We start from the raw sequence: 19500 nt of genomic DNA on the forward strand, positions 1-19500 counted from the left end.
ACTGTTGCTATGGTGACGCTCGTTCTGCCGCCGCTGAATCAGAGACTGGACGCTGGGCCACAGCCAGACAACTAGCGTCGGCGCGCACGCGTTTCTACGAGCACCAGCCAAACCCAGCTGTGGTAACAACTGGGCCGGATCTGGCTACATTGATTCTGGCCGATTCTGACACTCGGCCGACTGTGCCGATAGAAAAGTGGGAACTGGGCCAGATGATTGTGCTAGCTGGGTTAACTTAGAAACCTTCCGGGAACGTTACTGGAACGATACTTTATACACATAAGAAATAAAACCTTATACAAGCTTTACCTAACGTTCTCTGTTAGTTCTCATAAAACCATGAGAGAACGTTAGGTTTCATAGTTTTATAGTTGGTACTTGTAAGTAAAGGTTGATCTACATGGACCGTCTCAAGCAAAAGGCTGTTTTTTTGGTAAGTTCCTACCAAAAAAGTTTAAAGATCATAAGAAAACCTTCCGGGAACGTTACTGGAATGTTACTTTAAACACATAAGAAAGAAAACCTTAAGGCAACTTTTAGATAACGTTCTCTGTTAGTTTTCATAAAACCATGAGAGAACGTTAGGTTTCATAGTTCCCGGAACGATCCGAGAACAGCGCTGATTTTTTTAACGAAAATAGAACGTTCCCATAACGTTATGGGATGGTTCCCTAAAAATAACCATAGGGGAACCAAAATCTAACGTTACGGGAACTAATTTGGTCTATAAATAAACACAAAGAACAAAGACTCATGATGATAGAACAATGCAACACTGTTCAGTCCACAGCCCTCCATTCACACCTTCTCATGTACATTCTGGTGGAGGACGGTTCATTATTTGCTAAGTGGAAATCATCTAAAGACTAGAATTTTGGAGTGTAGACCTAGAAGTGTTAAAGTAAGAGGCTATTCATTTATGAAAACTTAACATTCATAATATGATGAATTTAAGCAAACACCATAAAGACCAGGGTAAAATTATTCCACTTGAAAGTAAAAGTTGTTCTGTGTTTATTAAAGTAGATTAAACCTGAATAATGAATAAAAACAGATTCAGATCTGAGGTTGGTACATTACACCACATTACATTTAAAGATTAATGATCATATTCATACCATCATGTACATTTGATAATTAAAGTAGAACAGTTCTAGTGGATATTAGTATAAAAAGAAAGTACACATAGCTTTTTCTGTACATGCAGTAGTGGAGTATCATTTTATTTTCTCCTCTGAATGTGCTGGTGTTTTTCAAGACGACTTCAGTCACAGTAAATTCTGTGTGACCGTACTGGTGTCTATTAAAAATGCTGCTTCCAGTAAAACTTCATCTGCACTATAAGCAGCAGTTTGGGTCATCCTTTTATGTGCATGCGCTGGTGTGGTGTACTTAAAGGATATTCCTTTCACTAAAGTTCTTTTCAGACAGTGAACTGTGATATGACCTCTCTCCTGTGTGAATGCGCTGGTGTTGTTGGAGAACATAATGTGCAATAAAATACTTCCCACACTCTTAACAGTGATGTAGTTTTTCTATGTGAATACGCTGATGCTGTTTGAGATTCTTTTCATAAGCAAAAATCTTTCCACACTCAGAGCAGTGATACCGTTTCTCTCCTGTGTGAATACGCTGGTGTTGTTGGAGTTTACTCCGCTGAGTAAAACTTTTTCCACACTCTGAGCAGTGATACGGCTTCTCTCCTGTGTGAATACGCTGGTGTACTTTAAGGGCACTGCTTTGAGTAAAACTGTTTCCACACTCTGAGCAGTGATATGGTTTCTTTCCTGTGTGAATACGCTGGTGGTTTTGAAGGGTACTATGTTCAGCAAAACTGTTTCCACACTGAGCAGTGATACGGTTTCTCTCCTGTGTGAACACGCTGGTGTACTTTAAGAGCATTATTGTTAGCAAAACTCTTCCCACACTCCAAGCAGTGATACGGTTTCTCTCCTGTGTGAATATGCTGGTGTTTTTGAAGGGTACCCTGTTGAGCAAAACTCTTTCCACACTCTGAGCAGTAATATGGTTTCTCTCCTGTGTGAATACGCTGGTGATTTTGGAGATTACTCTGCGTAGTAAAACTCTTCCCACACTCTGAGCAGTGATATGGCTTCTCTCCTGTGTGAATACGCAGGTGTTGTTGAACTGTAGTCTGATAAGAAAAAATCTTTCCACACTCTGAGCAGTGATATGGCTTCTCTCTTGTGTGAATGCGCTGGTGTTTTTGGAGTGTAGTCTGATGAGAAAAACTCTTCCCACACTCTGAGCAGTGATATGGCTTCTCTCTTGTATGAATGCGCTGGTGTCGTTGGAGATTACTCTGCATAGTAAAACTCTTCCCACACTTTGAGCAGTGATGAAAGTTCTTCATGTTTATGCTTTGATAAGACTGTAGAAACTGTTTCCTTGAAAAGCAACAGAAACAAAGTAAGAAGTCAATTAATTAGAATTACTTTTACTACATTAATACCATAATAATATTAAACTCTTCACCTAGTAATAAAAACATTAAATTCACTTCACATCTAAGTGAGAATCTGAATTCAAAGAACATCAGAATAAAATACTTATAAATACTTCAGATATTAATAATTAAATAATTATAAATAACTTGATATAAATAAAGATATAAGAAATCTGACTTTCTCAACTTCAGTCCTGCACCAAGCAAATCTAATCCAGTTCATGACAGGACTAATAATTAGCTCACAAGTGTAAATCTTTGGTGTGCTGGGAGTAAAAAAGGCTTCATAAAACACCACAATTATGAGCATAAAGCTATTTTAAACAGTCTGAATATATTAACCTGATAATATTAAATAACATAATAAAATAAAAAGAACAACAAATGCAACATAAATATAAAAGAAACAAACATGAAAACCCTTTACCTTCCTGTTAGAATCCTGGCAGCCACTTTAACAAAGCTGGTGTCTCCAGCAGGTCGTTTCTAATGAAGAACGTGCAGAAGAACCTTCTTACCAAGTGACTCAGCTACAAGTCTAGAGTTTAGTCCTTAAATAGAGCTGAGGACAAAGACCCAAGACGAGTTAAAAACTCTGCATTGGTCAATCATCAGCCAACTATTCACACCTTCTTGTGTGAAGTACTAGCTCATTATCTATGGAACGTGTGCAAATGAAGTAGATGGAGCCACAAAGCATGATGGGTGAAGTCAAACTACACCTATTTATCTCAGCAGAGAAGTTATTTACATGTAATCCTAAACACAAACAAGGAATTGAAAGGCTATTCTGTAAAGTGAAATGACATGAACTTAGATAAAGCTTTTATGATAAGAATCTAAGTCATGTAAAATGCTGCATGTATATTTGTGTGAATTAGTTTCTACTGTATATGAGGAACAATAAGAAAACTATAAGAGGAAACACCCACCTATAGATTTATCTGTATTTATGGTGTAGAAATATTTACTGTGCACTTGTGTGTCTGTGAACTGTTTGAATTACTACTGTGGCCAAGCCTCCACTTCAAAATGCTCAGTCAAATCAGCTCCCATATTGTTTGTGAAGATGTGCGTATACTAAACATTATGGTAAAAGCGTCTGGCAGAACTATTTAGGATAGAATTTCAGGGTTTAAAATAAAAGGTTTGGTAATAACTGGACATTATGATTTTGCTTTAAATTTAAGTCAAATAAAACATAATCTAATCTCATTTCCGTTTTAATTTAGATTGTTATTAAATGGAATAATCTTGATTACATGAATTGTTATTGTTATTAAAAGGAATTCTCTTGTTTCCACAGAACAATTCAACTTCATAATGTTAGTACACAACATGTAGGTTACAAATACATTCTAGAAATGTGACAATATAAAAGGCCTTTATTATAAAATGTAAGGGTACCAAATAAACAGGGTTTAAATCAGGGGTGGGCAATTAAATTTTCCAAGGGGCCACATAAGAAACTGGGACTGTTGTGGAGGGCCGGACCAATAAGGTGAACTTAATTCTGCTCAATATTAATTTTGTCTCTTTATTTACATTATTTAGCAGATATCTTTATCCAAAGCGATTTACAATACAATTACAGTATACAGTCTGAGCAATTGAGGGTTATGGGTCTTGCTCAAGGGTCCAACAGCAGCAACCTGACTGTGGTGGGGCTTGAACCAGCAACCTTCTAATTACTAGTCCAGTACCTTAACCACTAGGCTACGACTGCTCACTCTTTATGAAAAGCAATAGATTGTACAGTTCTTATAAGCTGTTAATGTTTAGATGTTACAATCAAAAAATTAGAAGTAGGCAGAGTAAAAATGTTCTTATATTTCTGTTTAGTATCGTAACAGCGATTTAGAGCCTAAATTCTGATCCTTAACCAGCGTTACACCTGACTTCAGTTAATAAATACTTCAGAAGTTCATGTCTTGTTAAAAACTCCTTCTGTTCACATTACGGTGAGGCTGGAAACACTCGCACACACGTAAATCAAAACTTACGGTAATTTGAAGATATAGTCAAAATCAATCCTGTTGTAATGCATGTTTGATGTACATTTATTTACATCTAATTTTTAATTGCCACGAACCTCATGCGGGCCGGTTGGGGATGTCTCGCGGGCGGGTGTAAAATGACGATTATAAAATGACTAATAGTTTAATGATAAAATATTACTAGCTGTAATGCCAATGTAAACAAAATACATCACAAAAAAGTATCAATCAGAATGTAAAATGAAACTATATTATTATTAATAATAAAAGATTCACTAGTAGTACTGATCGTTCATTTGCCATTTCACCAATATCTGTGACACCCTGGATCCTGGGCTAGTTTCAGCTTCAGGGTTGATTTTAGACCAGGCATTAGACTGAACCTGGCAACTCTTGTGATTTTCCCGCCAAATTAGGCTACTTTCAAAATGTGTCATGGCTGTCTAAAAGCTTTCATACAAACCGTACAAAATGTTTTTAATGAGGATTTGCGCTCACATACCTATGAACAAGGTCTGCTATTTTTAGCATGTGAAGGGCGGGTTTAGACAGGCTTTGAGCTGGATATTTGTGCTAGACTTGGCATCCCTGGGTAGAGTTAAATTGTTTGGCGCTGGTTCCAGTTGCTGCTGGAGGTAAACCGACCGAGTACAAGTACAGTCTGTGTTCCTGTAGTTATGAACTGCTCTCATTCTCAGCAGTTTGAACAGGATTTGAACGGAAGGTAAAGCTCTTATTTTCAGGTTTTGTTTCCTTCCCTTTATTAATCTTTATGTTTCCTCAGTGAGCTCGTATCACTGCTCAGAATGTAGAAAGTGCTTCAGTAAATCCAACAGTTCACATATTTCTACACCATAAATACAGATAAATCTATAGGTGGGTGTTTCCTCTTATAGTTTTCTTATTGTTCCTCATATACAGTAGAAACTAATTCACACAAATATACATGCAGCATTTTACATGACTTAGATTCTTATCATAAAAGCTTTATCTAAGTTCATGTCATTTCACTTTACAGAATAGCCTTTCAATTCCTTGTTTGTGTTTAGGATTACATGTAAATAACTTCTCTGCTGAGATAAATAGGTGTAGTTTGACTTCACCCATCATGCTTTGTGGCTCCATCTACTTCATTTGCACACGTTCCATAGATAATGAGCTAGTACTTCACACAAGAAGGTGTGAATAGTTGGCTGATGATTGACCAATGCAGAGTTTTTAACTGGTCTTGGGTCGTTGTCCTCAGCTCTATTTAAGGACTAAACTCTAGACCTGTAGCTGAGTCACTTGGTAAGAAGGATCTTCTGCACGTTCTTCATTAGAAACGACCTGCTGGAGACACCAGCTTTGTTAAAGTGGCTGCCAGGATTCTAACAGGAAGGTAAAGGGTTTTCTTGTTTGTTTCTTTTACATTTATGTTGCATTTTTTTAAAAAAATTTTTTTATGTTATTTAATATCATTAGGTTAATGTATTCAGACTGTTTAAAATAGCTTTATGCTCATAATTGTGGTGTTTTATTTTTACTCCCAGCACACCAAAGATTTACGCTTGTGAGCTAATTATTAGTCCTGTCATGAACTTGATTAGATTTGCTTGGTGCAGGACTGATGTTGAGAAAGTCAGATCTCTTATATCTTTATTTATATCAAGTTATTTATAGTTATTTAATTATTAATATCTGCAGTATTTATAAGTATTTTATCCTGATGTTCTTTGAATTCAGATTCTCACTTAGACGTGAAGTGAATTTAATGTTTTTATTACTAGGTGAAGAGTTTAATATTATTATGGTATTAATGTAGTAAAAGTAATTCTAATTAATTGACTTGTTTCTTTGTTTCTGTTGCTTTCCAAGGAAACAGTTTCTACAGTCTTATCAAAGCATAAACATGAAGAACTTTCATCACTGCTCAGAGTGTGGGAAGAGTTTTACTACGCAGAGTCATCTCCAACGACACCAGCGCATTCACACAGGAGAGAAACCATATCACTGCTCAGAGTGTGGAAAAAGTTTTACTCAACGATGTAAACTCCAACAACACCAGCGTATTCATACAGGAGAGAAGCCATATCACTGCTCAGAGTGTGGGAAGAGTTTTTCTCGTCAGAATATGCTCCAAAAACACCAGCGCATTCACACAGGAGAGAAGCCATATCAGTGTTCAGAGTGTGAAAAGAGTTTTACTCAACAGGGTAACCTTCAAAAACACCAGCGTATTCACACAGGAGAGAAACCTTATCACTGCTCAGAGTGTGGAAAGAGTTTTGCTCAACAGGGTAACCTTCAAAAACACCAGCGTATTCACACAGGAGAGAAACCATATTACTGCTCAGAGTGTGGAAAGAGTTTTGCTGTACATAGTACCCTTCAAAGCCACCAGCGTATTCACACAGGAGAGAAACCATATCACTGCTCAGAGTGTGGAAAGAGTTTTACTCAAAGTAGTGCCCTTAAAGTACACCAGCGTGTTCACACAGGAGAGAAACCCTATCACTGCTCAGAGTGTGGAAACAGTTTTGCTGAACATGGTACCCTTCAAAAACACCAGCGTATTCACACAGGAGAGAAACCGTATTACTGCTCAGTGTGTGGAAAGATTTTTGCTCGTGAAAAGAATCTCAAACAGCATCAGCGTATTCACACAGGAGAGAGGTCGTATTACAGTTCACTATCTGAAAAGAACATAAGAGGATGACCCGTATTGCTGCTTATAGTGCGGATGAAGTTTTACTGGAAGCAGCATTTTTAATAGACACCAGTACGGTCACACAGAAGTTACGTTATTGTGACTGCAGTCGTCTTGAAAAACACCAGCGCATTCAGAGGAGAAAATAAAATGATACTCCACTACTGCATGTACAGAAAAAGTCATGTCATTTTTTCTCTTACAGATTTCTTTTTCTACTAATATACACTAGAACTGTTCTACTTCAATTATCAAATGTACATGATGGTGTGAATATGATCATTAATAATCAAATGTAATGTGGTGTAATGTACCAACCTCAGATCTGAATCTGTTTTTGTTCTTCATTCAAGTTTAATCTACTTTAATAAACACAGAACAACTTTTACATTCAAGTGGAAGAATTTTACCCTGGTCTTTATGGTGTTTGCATAAATTCTTCATATTATGAATGCTAAGTTTTCATAAATGAATAGCCTCTTACTTTAACACTTCTAGCTCTACACTCCAAAATTCTAGTCTTTAGATGATTTCCACTTAGCAAATAATGAACCGTCCTCAACCAGAATGTACATGAGAAGGTGTGAATGGAGGGCTGTAGACTGAACAGTGTTGCATTGTTCTATCATCATGAGTCTTTGTTCTTTGTGTTTATCTATAGACCAAATTAGTGGTAGCTAAACTCCTTTGTTAAAAGAAATACTCATATTTACATTTAATTATCTCACCATCTTCTAGTGCATAAAACCCAGTTCATATAAATCCTAATACAGACTGAACTGACATGTTTTGAAATTACATTTAAAAATAAATAAATACTATTGTGTTAGTTCAGGTGTTTTCTTATCATGGAGGTGATCAACTGACCAAGACCAATTGAGGGGTCAGGAGACAAGTGTTTCTTTATTGATGAATAAATGTATTTGTTAAACTGTAAATTCCATCCGAGTCCTCTGTGTGATGAGTTTGGTTTTGAATCAGATGTCAGCAAATGTGTCCATGGTTGTTAAATGGGACTAAACTCCTGGTCAATGTATTTGTGTGTAGGCTTGAGCTGGAGTGACAATAGAAGAAGAAAACAGGAGAGGAAAGAACAGAAAAGAGTAGAAGTGAAATTCAGAGCTTTTAGTATTTAAAGTGTTACTATAAATGTTCTTTTGTGAGATCTAAAACGATTATAAAAATATATACAATTACTAATAGTTTACAGTTTTTCTCAATCGCTAAAACACTAAACCCCGTTCTTTGAACACGTCTGTCAACTGCCAAAACTTGTCTATTGAATTATTTACACTTTTCACAAAATCTTAAACCATTTTCTCCAGGTTTAAAACCGTTTCACACCTGATTCAACCTTTTTGCAAAACTCTAAACTAGGGCTGCACGATATTGGAAAAAACTGACATTGCAATTTTTTTTTTCCTGCGATAATATTGCGATATAAAAAAAAATGCAGGAATTTTGTGAAAAAGGGTGGTGCCTACAAGGGATACAAAAGATTATGACAAGCTACATCTTTGTACTCGGTTGAAACTGAGCATTAAACTAAGAAAGCTTCAATATCACATGAGGGAATTAACAGGATTGACAAAATGGGTCATTTAATATTTTATTTCACAATCAAAACCTCTTCAAGTAGTTCTGGAACTAGGCGGTGTAAAGTGCTGTAACGCTCACCGAAGTCCTGACTAAACAGTTAAAGTGACTCTACCCTGTCGTGTCCTTTTATTCCCACACCTCCACCACCGCACAGTAAAAGCCCCGCAGCATCCCCACGGGACAGCGGCTTAGGTGAGCCGACCCTCTGAGGTAGCAAGTGGCTAATGCTAGTGCCGCAATAGCGAAAGTAAAAACACGACAAAATTTTCGTTAAGTAAAATATAAAAATAACTAAAAGACAATGAAATATCAAAATGCATATAATCACAATGCACAGTAAGTGCACAGCAAGGGATTTTGTGTAACTTGCTTAACGTTAGACCTATATATAAATTAGGGCTGTCGAAGTTAACGCGATAATAACGCATTAACGCAATCTCAATTTAACGCGATTATAAAAATTAGTGCCGTTAACGCAAATTCTAGTTCATGTTGAGACTTGACTGGTAGAACAAACGTTTGAATGTCGGACTTGCCACCGTTTTTCATTTGCGGTTTGTTAACATAATGTTACCGAGCGTCGTAGTGTCGTAGTAATGCACTTGCATAATAAAGAAGCTGCCAGTCCTCCATTCACGTAACGCTAGGACGGACACTTCAAAATCCTCCTTTTGTAGTGAACTGGTTTCATTTTTTATCAATATTATTTACCATTGGCTCAGGTACATGTCGAAACAAATGCTTTGTATATCATTGGTTTAACAGCCTCATTTGACTCCTTATAGAGCTACCACTGGCCAATCGGAGAAGGTCCGCCCTCTAAATGCTAGTCTGTGATTGGGTGGTTGAATTTCGCCCGCCCTCTCTGTTTTGTAAACACCGCTACTTGAGTCAATCACTCAGCTCTCATGATCAGGAACGCGGTGAAAATGCCAAAAAGTAAACTTTTGAGGCAGCGATGAACGGACCTAAATATGAAAAGACACAACATTTAGTGAGTAAAACAGTCATTTGTTATATAATTCTTGCTTAAATTGGTCAAAAACTCTGTTATATGGGTTCTGGATTCATTCTGTGTGTTGCAGTAGCATGTCCCCCTGTTCCTAATATGATGTCCGGCTTTTTGGGGTGTTATGTCCTCCTTTTTGTTACTATGAATCTGGCCACCCTAGTCTAAACACACTCAGTTCGTGTAGAAACGTCCATTAAACCACTGGATAGTATTACTGCCTAGTATGTGAGTGAATAAAACAGTTTTCTCTTGTCCCAGCAGTTTTTAACATCAGTACATTTAGCATAAAATGTGTTCACCATTTTAACTGTAACATTTCACTTAAAAATCCTTGTTTTCTATAACATTGACACAGATTTTTTTAAATGCGATTAATCGCGATTAACTATATGAAATTCTGAGATTAATCGCGATTAAAATTTTTAATCGTTTGACAGCCCTAATATAAATATATATATATATATATATTCCAACATCGCATGTCCTGCGATGTGACTATCGCGCATGCACACATCGCGATGTCGATGCTGAAACGAAATATCGTGCATCCCTACTCTAAACACATTCTCACTGAAAAACACACATTTCTCATTGTAGTGCACTTTGATGTAAAATGGCACACACATGCCACAAAGATTAAACACAACAAACACACTATTGTCATCGTTAACACACTACAGGGAAAAACTGTTCACACATGTGTCATATCAGTAAATAGTGTTACAGTTTTTTTTCAACTGCTTACACACTAAATATTTGCTTGTCAGACAACTTTTTACAGTTTTTCTCAATTGCTAAAACACTAAATCCTATTGGCTGAACAGAGTTCCCAGTTGCCTAAACTCATTTAGCTAATTGTTCAGTCTGTTGTCAATACATTAAACCATTTCACATGGTAAAACACTATTTGCAGATCTCACTTGCATTTTTCAGCAAAACTCTAAACACATTCTCAAAACACATTCTGCACTCTAATGCACGTCATCCATACTGCTAAACACAAGTGACAACAATTAAATACAAATTAAGCTCACATGTCATTGATTAAACACAACCACTCAAAATTGATTTCACTTGTTTCAAATGATGTGACACAACCAATATAAGCCAGTTCAGAGAGCAAACAGGTTGTTGAAGGTGGGAATGAGAAAGTCTGAGAATGGATAGAAGAAACTATGTGAGAGGACGAGGACGAGTGCGTATGCGAGGTGGGGGACAAGAAAGAGGAAGAGGAGGGCGAAGAGGAAGAGGAAGACAAAGATTGGAAATATCCGATGAAATTCGAGCAACAATCATAGACCATGTTCTTGTCCATGGACTGACAATGAGGGATTTGAGCCCAATTTGAGCCGATTTTCTGTGTCCACCATAGTAAGGACATTCAGAGAAGAGAACAGGTACAGTATAAAACTGTATTTTTGTAATTGCAAATTTACTGTACTATAGTATATGCAGCTGTTTCAGTAGACATTTGTAAAGTTCATCACTGTATGTATTGTACTGAATGAATATTATTTTGTAACTGCACATCTACTTTTTGTAGAATTGCAAGGCTGCCACATGCAGGTGGAAGGACAGCCATATTCACTCAGGAGCAAGAGGCCGTTATAGTGGGCATGGTCCTTCAAGATAATACAATACGACTTAGAGAAATCCAGGAACGAGTGATACAAGACAACACACACTTCCAGGGAATCGACAGTGTGAGCATTTCCACAATTGACCGTGTCCTCCATCGTAACAGGATGCGAATGAAACAAGTATACAGAGTACCTTTTGAGCGCAACTCACCAAGGGTGAAAGAACTGCGAGCTCAGTATGTGCAAGTAAGTGTACATTCAGACACATTTACTGTAATCCAGATTGTCTACAGTACTGCCACATACTATGTGAATGACTACTCTTCCGTACATACAATGTATTTGAATCAGAAGTGCATACAGTAGGCCTAATTGTATGCTACAGTATAGCACTGTCTCTGTACGACTTTTGCATACAATATATTGTATTTCTACACAGACAATATTTGACTTGGAATCCTTGGACAGACACCATGAGTTCATCTTTGTCGATGAAGCAGGCTTCAATCTAACAAAGAGGAGAAGGAGAGGCCGAAACGTGATTGGACAGCGGGCCATTGTTGAAGTCCCTGGTCAACGAGGTGGCAATGTCACAATCTGTGCTGCTATCAGCAACCATGGTGTTCTACATCACCATGTTATACTCGGGCCATATAACACCCAGCACCTTCTAAGATTTCTTGCCACTGTAAGAGATATTTTATTTGAGCAGCAGGGTCAAGAGCTGCAGGGTCAAGAGCTAAATGAGAATCCTATTCCCACCTATGTGATAGTGTGGGACAATGTCAGTTTCCACCGAGCTGCTCAGGTAAGGGAATGGTTTAACATCAATGGGCAGTTTATGAACTTGTACCTCCCTCCATACTCGCCTTTCCTGAATCCTATTGAGGAGTTTTTCTCCTCTTGGAGATGGAAAGTATATGATCGACAACCCTACACCAGAGTAAATCAGCTGCAAGCCATGGCTTTAGCCTGTGGTGATATAGGTGAGGAATCATGTCAGGGCTGGATACGGCACACAGGAGGCTTCTTCCCCCGTTGCCTCAGGAGGGAAAATATTGCCTGTGATGTCGCCTGACCCAGCCCAAAGACAAGAAGAAGCACATTGATCACCTGTTTAGTTCTTTTGATTTTTGTCTCTTTGTATATATGTATTGTATACTGTAGTACAGTGCATTGTAGGCTGTATACTGTACAATAAACAAATTGTATGACCCTGAACATTGTGCTTTCCATTTGTTTACAGTACTGACTGCTCAATAGATTTTGACTGGTTGCAGGTTCATATCAACAAAGAACAAGAATTGCAGTTGAGCTACTATGATAGAACATGTTTTTGTTCATCAAAAGATCAAAGACGGAAAAATATGAAATTTGTTTTGAGATTTGAGAACATTTACTTCTCCCTAAGAACTATATGTTTTGAACAGTGTGTTTTCTATTTTATGGTGTATTGTTTACTGACTGCTTGGTAGTGTATATCATTTTGATGGCTTTGTTTATGATTTGAGAGCAGTGTTTGGTTTTGAGCACAGGTAAATCTGTTTTGAGGCGAAAGTCTGATTTTGCAAGAGGAGTTAGAAGTTTTGTAAATGCTGCTTGAAGATGAGGTTTTGTGTTTAATGTTTTAAGAAAATGGAGCAAGGTTTCAGAAATTGTGTTTTAGCAGTTGAGAAAAACTGTAAATGTGACACATCATGACAGACCTCATGTCACTGTTACATGTGCTGCTTTACACAGAATACAGTATTTGATATGACTGCTCTTGTTCATGGTCATCCTCATCTTTATCTTCTTCACCATCTTCTTCTTCTATTGTTGCCTCCATTGCTAAAGTCACAATACAGCTCAGAAATGCCACATGCATCTGAAATGACTTTTATTCTGTTTACCTAATCATTTTAACCCTTTTTATTGATATGACATGTGTGCACAGTTTTTACCTGTGGTGTGTTAATGATGACAATAGTGTGTTTGTTGTGTTTAATCTTTGTGGCATGTGTGTGCCATTTTGCATCAAAGTGCACTACCATGAGAAATGTGTGTTAGTCAGTGAGAATGTGTTTAGAGTTTTGCAAAAAGGTTGAATCAGGTGTGAAACAGTGTCAAACTAGGAGAAAATGGTTTAAGGTTTTGTGAAATGAGTGAGTTATTCAATAGACAAGTTTTGGCAGTTGACAGTTGTGTTCCAAGAATGGGGTTTAGTGTTTTAGCGATTGAGAAAAACTGCAATAAAGTTTTAGTGTGCATTTACACCCTGTTTTACGGTACTGATCACATTGTCTACACTAAAAGTTTTAGTGCGCATTTACACCCTGTTTTACGGTACGATGCTCTGACTTAGTACAGTGTGTGTGTGTGTGTGTGTTTAGAAACTGAATATTGTAAATTATTTTTACTAACAGTAATGGAGAGAGAAATTTTGACTGTATTAGAGCTGCTGCTACAACAACATAATGAAAAGCTCGACCTACTCAGGTCCATCACAAATGCACTTGGAAAAAATAATCCAAAACAAATTGAGAATTTCACTTCTCCACTTGCCAACGAATCTCAGTTCAGACACTTTGACATGAACCTCTAGACTAGTAAGTGCTTTCTACTTTAAACGGTTTTTTATGTGTTATGTATGTACTTTGTTATAGTCCCTGTAAAAGATGCACTTTGACAATTTACTTAACCCTGGTGTGTTCTTAAGTGGCCCTCTACTATGTTTAAGAGCAGAAAAAAAAACCCTAAATGATCTTTTTTTTTTTACTTAAAACTTCTTGACTTTTATTCGTGAGCACAACATTAGAAAATGTGTGTGTGTGTGTGTGTGGTGTAAAGTATGTGAATACGTTTGGTTACAGTATGTATACTGACTGTGGTGCAGTAACAGATAGAGGTGCAGTATAAGGGTAACAGTGAGTGTCAGTATGTTCGGTGTGCAGTATAGTGCAGTGAATGTGCTGTATGAATTACATTTGGGTTCATTAGGGATGATCAGGATTATATTCAGAGATCTTAGAACCTCATCACATTCATGCACGCGTCTTTCTTTTACAGATTGAGTGTTTTGGTTTTTGTGGAGGTACGACTGGAAAGGAAACTGTAACAAACGACCTGGTAAATCATCATGGGTAAGTTTTTAAAAAATTAATATTTAAACTGAATTCACTCATTAAGTCTCCTCTCCTACAGCTGAGACGAACTTGAGACCACACCCAACGGAAGGCGAAGATGACAGCGTAGGAAGAGACCACAAAAACGAGGATGCCGGTCCGGTATCTTAGCAAGGCTAAAGAGCCTCTTACAGACCACCGCTCACAACCTGCATGTTGATGAAACGGATATGAGACACAACAACAATGTGTAGCTCCACAGAATAGTGGAAATAAGTAACTGAAAAACATCCAGTAAACAACAGTCCTACAAGCACAAACACCCACCTGATAAGTCACCGGAGACCAGTTGTCCAAAGTGGAAAAACGTCCTTTTGGTTTCAGTAGATGTTAAATGAAGATACTCGCCCAACGTGGGGCTCAAACCCACGACCCTGAGATTAAGAGTCTCATGCTCTACCGACTGAGCTAGCTGGGCTTAAGCAGCATGTCAGAACAGACAGCTCATCGGTCAGACCATCAGAGAGATGTAGGTTTAATTCACTAACATCACGACCAGATTAAGAACTAATTCAGTTTACAAACAAACACAATTCAAAATAAACAACAGAAACAGACACAGACTTACTGTCGCTGTATTGTATTGTATTAAAGCAATAAGCCACGAGAGGCCGTGCATTACTGTGATTTTAGCACGGGGATGACGTTTTTGAAACTTCTTTCCCCGTGCTAAAATCATAACAGTAATGCACGGTCTCGAGTGGCTTATTGCTTTTATAAAACGGCGGTCAACAAAAAATATAATAAATACAACAATGTTTAATTCATAAATGTATTTATCGTGTATAAACTTACAATAAAGCATTCTTCCGCGACGCAAAATAGTTCGATTAACAGTGTTGCTAGGCAACATGAGGGCGAAAATAACATTAACTTTTTTGATTCAGTGGCGTATTAATATGGAATGATGTGAGGTGGTCCTAGGTGTGCGTTTATCGGGGATTTTACAACGGCTTCGAACGCGGCTCAGCCAATCAGATTTTAGGACCGGAACTATCCGTTTTATAATATAGTGTTAAATTGTAGCGTATTTTATTGAGATGATGCTTTAATGCTGTATTTTCTTACATGTATTTAATCCAGCACAATGGTTAAACCGCACAACCCAACAAGTTAAAATAACCCATCATGTGTTCTGTCCAATATTTACACAGTGCTGGTTGCCAAATAACACATTTTCACCTGCATTTTGCCTTTTCTTTCCTGTATACCAAAAACAGTCGCCATTGCAGGTCTACAACACATTACAAAAACACTTGGGACACTTTATTTTTGCTTTCTTAATCTTGCCGGTGTCACGTTGTATTGAAACTAAAATAAATAAATAAAAACTTTACAGTTTCAAAAAATAACAATAAACACAACAACAACAATTCAATAATAATGTCACAAATCTGTACCCAAGCAACAAGCTGTAATTTATCTAGCACCACTAGATGGGAACGATCTCTGTACAACATTTTGAACTTCACTTTAAAAGTCAGTTCAGTGTGTTTTACTGTAGTAAGAATAGCTCCACATGTTTTGTACGTAGTGTTTATGGTATTTAAGCTGGATGAATAGATGGAAGTTAACATGTAATCTAAGGTGACTTAAGTTTACTCGCTGCTGTTGGCTTATAAAGTTTTACTGAACAAACTGGCTCGTATTTTGGCACTGATATACCCTCCTGAATGGTGATCTGCTTGGTCGACAGAACTAACACAAGTAATCGTGGTCTACACCCCACAAGCGCTCTGCTGTACTTGCGCATGTGCTATGTGATAACGATATTTTTGGCAAAACACTGAAAAATATTTTATTTATTTAGAGAAAACACTATTGCAAAAAAATAATGTTCAGGTTTTATTTAGAATTAATGTAAGTTAACACATCGTAAAAAACGTAGGAAGTATGTAAGAATTACACACACTTTTCTTTATTTTATCTTTCCAGTAAAAATAATGTAACATAATGTAATGGCGAAGTCAGACAATTTCCATAGGGGTGGCCAGACTGAGACCATTGCTCACACAGGGGTCTCACAGAAACTGATACCTTTTTTTATGTGGTCACTCATTTATTTACCTATACAGACAGTGAGTGCCATGTAGAATTACATCAAGAAGACGCGCATACTAATGATAAGCTTTTTTTTCTCTCTTTTTTCCCTGACAAATAAAAAAATATATAGCAACCTTAACATTATGAGGAAGAATTTCAAAGATATTCCTTTGCAATACTTTATCATTTGGCTGCCAACTTGTGTGTAATGATGACACTCAGTTGAACCCCAGAACATGCCAGTGTGAATACATGGAAAAATAATTTTCTTTCAACAATATGATACAGACTGACCAACACTATTAAGCCAAATCAGCATTAAAAATTGACTTTACTTTTAATAACCTTCTTCAATGCTGGAGCTTTTTAAAACTGAATATTTTCTTTTAAACAGAAGTGTTATTTAACTGCTATTAAATTGTTTGACGGATAACCGCCCAACCTGGCAACACTAGAACGCGCAGATTCCGGTGGGCCTTTACTCGTAGCGCGCCACAATTACTACTAAGTACAGTAGTAGTAATAGTACTAAGTAATAGTAGTACTACATCTGTGTTGGTGGTGGACATTAATGTTAAGAGTATTCCTGCACTGTTTGGTGGAGGTGTGCTGTTGAATTGCGTGCAGAAATACTTTCGCAAAGAAGTTGCCGGCAAAGCGGTGATTGGGGTTTCGGTTGCCAAAGATTAATTTATGGTGGACTTGGAGTTTTTGGAACGAGCTCCTCCACCGCAGAGCCGCGTTCCGCCATACTTGTTACTGTACCCAAATGATCAACGTAACGAATGTACGCCATTTGCGTAGCTGTGTGACGTCATTACGTAAAGTACGCAGAATATCGCTTTTATTACGATATGGTATTTTTTGTATCGTTTTAAAAATTATACCGGTATTATCGTGAACGATACGATATAGCACACCCCTATCACTCACTATATGTTATATTTTTATATTTTAGCTTGTTTGGTACAATCTGATGAGTCACACTTGTGTCTAAGTGCTGATTAATAAGCAAAGCGGCTCCAACACCGTGAGCATCATTTCTGTAAAATGTGAATGCGCTGGTGTTTTTTGAGATTACTCAGTTGATTAACCCCTTGGCTGTCCAGCCTATTTTTGTACATTGACCCCATAAAGTATCAGAAAAAACTGCTAAAGGTCATAAAGATATTTTACCATGTTGCAATGATGATAAAAACGTTACATTTTTTTGTTTTAGTCCAAAGTTTTAGTGAGTATAAGTATGAATATAGGTCTGGTATAACATTGCCAACACATCATGTCTGTGGCCAAAGTTGTTTACTACCACCGTACCAAATTTTTTGATGATCACCCATCTGGAGTTATACAAGTTGGAGTAACAACAGTCCATATCGGCCTCTCCAAATGTGCCCAAAACCTCTCCAAAACCTTCCAATAGGGAAAAACAAGCTATATTGCAAAACTAAATAATCTGTATTTCATGGTGACAACATCTACATACCTTAGTGTAAATAATAATTGTATGACCCTGACATATCCTCTCCAAATGTCCTTTTAGTCTCTCCAAATGTTGTTTTAGCTTTTCTACATGCTTTTTTAGCCTTTTTACACTAGAAACAACCTCTGAATTCAATATAATGGATTGTATTTAGGTACCTGTGTTACAAAAGTTTTATAAACATGTTTTCCAAAAATAAAACACAACAATTGAATGATTAGCAAAACAATTTCATGAAAAATACAATCAACTCAAAACTATTTACAATGTCTATTTACATTTTTTGGTACAAATATTTACAGGTTTTTGTGGTGCCCCATAATGTGCCATTTGTAAAAACAGTTTCTTTTGGGCACAACGCACAATGGCACATCACACTTTGTGCAGTACATTGGTGTCTTCACAGGGTTGCCAGACCTTTTGCACATGGCACATTTTCGCCTGCCAGCTGAACTGTCATCGCTGTAAAATGCTGGCAGGCATTGTTTTGTTTCACCTGAGGGTCCTGCAGCAGACTCATCCTGGGTGGTGTCCCCTGAAAAGGCCACAAGCTCCGACATCAGTTTCTCTCTAAAGAGTTTCTGAGTTAGAGCCTCTTGTGCATTTGTTTTTGATATTTGCTGATGTAAAATAAAACTATTTACAATCCCAATGTCAATGAAATGGTAAAATAATGTCTTGTACCACTTGACTGTCTTGTGTAAGACATTGTGATATGAAATCAAGGTGTCCGACAAATCAACTCCTCCCATGTGCCTGTTGTAATCCTTGACCGCTGCAGGAACTGGAACATTCACTTTATTCCAAATCCCCTCCTGATTTTTTACTCTCCTCATCACTGTGTCACCATCATATGCCTTGTGCATTGTGGAGCACACCACCACCTCCCTTGTGTCCATCCACTTTACAAAAAGAAGTTGTCCACGTCTGTGCCAGCGGATGGTTCCTCTCTTTGCCTGCCTGGTGAGATCATTGATTTTTGTTCTTGGATACCCCTTCCGGTTGGTACGGATGGTACCACAAGCAAGAGTCTCCTTCTTCAGGAGATCCAAATAGAGCATGGGGCTTGTGTAAAAATGGTCAGTGTAGAGGTGGTACCCCTTGCCAAGAAGGGCAAAATCCATGAGGGACATAACTGAGTCATAGCTCAGTCCATGGCCTGAGCAAACGGATTGCTTGCCTTCATAAATAAAAAAGTGTAACCTGTGGTTGAATCAGCCAGAACAAACATTTTGTAGCAACATTTTGTTGGCTTTGCCTTCATGTATTGTTTCAGGCCAGTTCTTGCTTTAGAGATGCAGATTAGAAGATTCTTGCTTTCAATCGAAATGTCCTTGTCCGGCTGAAAATATGTCCGGCATGCTGTCAGCAACTCTGTATACAGTGGCTTCAATTTGAAAAGTTTGTCATATGTTGAGGTTCCCTTTCTCCTTGTGTTATCTTCGTCCTCTTTTGGGTCACACAGATGC

General features: G+C 37.6%; 1 non-coding gene and 1 pseudogene across 1 annotated transcript; one reads left to right on the forward strand and one right to left on the reverse strand.

The window, feature by feature from the left end:
- The first annotated feature begins 6379 nt into the window (after positions 1 to 6379).
- LOC134327138 (zinc finger protein 135-like) overlaps positions 6380 to 19500 on the forward strand; it is a 254757-nt pseudogene continuing 241636 nt past the window's right edge.
- On the reverse strand, positions 14854 to 14926 carry trnak-cuu (transfer RNA lysine (anticodon CUU)). The gene has a single exon. It is a non-coding gene; the product is annotated as a tRNA-Lys (tRNA).

This window comes from Trichomycterus rosablanca, chromosome 14 (genome assembly GCF_030014385.1).
Source record: "Trichomycterus rosablanca isolate fTriRos1 chromosome 14, fTriRos1.hap1, whole genome shotgun sequence".
NCBI classification, from domain to species: Eukaryota; Metazoa; Chordata; class Actinopteri; order Siluriformes; family Trichomycteridae; genus Trichomycterus; species Trichomycterus rosablanca.